This window comes from Mandrillus leucophaeus, unplaced genomic scaffold, assembly GCF_000951045.1.
Source record: "Mandrillus leucophaeus isolate KB7577 unplaced genomic scaffold, Mleu.le_1.0 Scaffold133, whole genome shotgun sequence".
NCBI lineage: Eukaryota > Metazoa > Chordata > Mammalia > Primates > Cercopithecidae > Mandrillus > Mandrillus leucophaeus.
The window spans coordinates 5,317,934-5,320,278 of NW_012101288.1; positions in this window are offsets into that span (position 1 = coordinate 5,317,934).

Sequence of the window (2,345 nt, forward strand, 5' to 3'; positions counted from 1 at the left end):
TTGAACAGAACTCTTTTAGTTTCTGGAAGGTATCCTGTCGCTTCACAACCTCCTGGATTTTTATGGATGCTATTTCCTCCCCTAATGTCTCCTCTGCCTTGGTAAGCTCCACCCATCCTTCCCGACTGAGCTCTTGCATCATCGCCTGCTGAAGCCTTCCCTCACCCTTTTTTTCTTCCAATTCCATCTACTCTCCAAATAAGAGGAGGCAATGTTTTAGCTCTAGTACGGGAAAGTCAGGAGGCCAGATTAACTTCTGGGGCAATTAGAACAAGGGACGTGGCCGGGGGCAGTGGCTCACGCCTATAATCCCAGCACTTTGGGAGGCCAAGGCGGGTGGATCACCTGAGGTCAGGAGTTCAAGACCAGGCTGGCCAACACGGCACAACTCCGTCTCTGCTAAAAATACAAAAATTAGCCGGGTGGGGTGCCACATGCCTGTAATCCCAGCTACTCAGGAGGCTGAGGCAGAAGAATCGCTTGAACCCGGGAGGTGGAGGTTGCAGTGTGCTGAGACTGTGCCACTGCACTCCAGCCTAAGTGACGACAGAGCAAGATTGTGTCTCAAAAAAATAAATAAATAAAATAAAAAAACAAAGGACATAAATGCTTCCACGATGCTCTCTTCCCACCGCTTTTTCCAGCTTTGTCTTGAGCTCTAGCTATCCCCTCTCAGAGTCATCACCACAAAGCTATTGCTTATGGCTACTCCCTATCTTTGCTACCAGGGAGTTCTCACACTCAAAAAAAAAAAGAAAAAAAAAAATCCCAGCACTGGGTTCTGATTGGCTCAGTTGAGTCAGGCCCCAGCCCCATGCCAATTATACGACCAATGAGGGTGGGCTAAGGAGCCGGTCCAGGAAGGATTTGGCAGAGGGCAGTAGGTTTGCGGGTGGAAGTAAGAGTGCTGGGCAGGCGGAACTATCCATGTTTACAATCCTTCCCCAGCCCCACTTCCTCTGTGCTTTATTATGTTTTAAAAATGCTCTCAGCATTGACAGCCTCTTTATGTACCAACACTTCCTTTCATACGCAAAGGAACTCTTTTGCCTTTCCTTTCTTTTCTTTTTAAAAAAATTTTTTTTTAAATTTAATCCTTGCTTGGTTGAAACTTCATTTTCTTTCTTTCCTTTTCCTTTTTTATTTTTTAAACAAGGTAGGCTAGACTAAGCTATGATTGACGTTTAGTAGATTAGAACAGAATTTTGTTATAAAGGTTCCCAGAGATTTTTAACCCAGGTTAGCAATAAATTCTTTTGTGGTCTAAGCAATGGGTCTTTTGGAAGAATTACAGAACTACATCAGTCTAGCAGACCAGCAGACCCATCTACAAAGGCAGAGAAGCATAGGAAATGCAGAGTGAGACAATGGAGCCAGCTAGGTCTACATTTCAACCTTGGCTTAATGGCTGTATGACCATGGGCAAGTTACGTAACCACTTCAAGCCTCAGTTTCCTCATTAGTCAAATGGGGACAAAATTACTGCATTAGGTGGGATGGGCAGTGTGATGGTTAATACTGAGTGTCAACTTGATTGGATTGAAGGATGCAAAGTATTGATTCTGGGGGTGTCTGTGAGGGACTTGCCAAAGGAGATTAACATTTGAGTCAGTGGGCTGGGAAAGGCAGACTTACCCTTAATCTGAGTGGGCACAATCTAATCAGCTGCCGGCAAGGCCAGAATAAAAAGCAGGCAGAAGAATGTGAAAAGACAAGACTGGCTGAGCCTCCCAGCCTACATCTTTCGCCCTTGCTGGACGCTTCCTGCCCTCGAACACTGGACTCCAAGTTCTTCAGCTTGCAGATGGCCTATTGTGGGACCTTGTGATCATGTGAGTTAATACTCCTTAATAAACTCCTCTTTTTTTTTTCTTTTTGAGACGAAGTCTCGCTCAGTCGCCCAGGCTAGAGTGCAGTGGTGCAATCTCAGCTAACTGCAAGCTCCGCCTCCCGGCTTCACGCCATTCTCCTGCCTCAGCCTCCCGAGTAGCTGGGACTATAGGCGCCTGCCACCACGCCTGGCTAATATTTTGCATTTTTAGTAGAGACGGTGTGTCACCGTGTTAGCCAGGATGGTCTCGATCTCCTGACCTCGTGACCACGTGATCTGCCCGCCTTGGCCTCCCAAAGTGCTGGGATTACAGGTGTGAGCCACCGCGCCCGGCCAATAAACTCCTCTTTATATATACATCTATCCTATTAGTTCTGTCCCTGTAGAGAACCCTGACTAATACAGGCAATAACAAGAAACCACCAAAACTCTTCCTTCTGTGTAGAAAGCCTTTTCCACCTCATCCTTCCAGGCCTAGCTCAAGTGTCACTCTTTTTTTTTTTTTTTTTTTTTT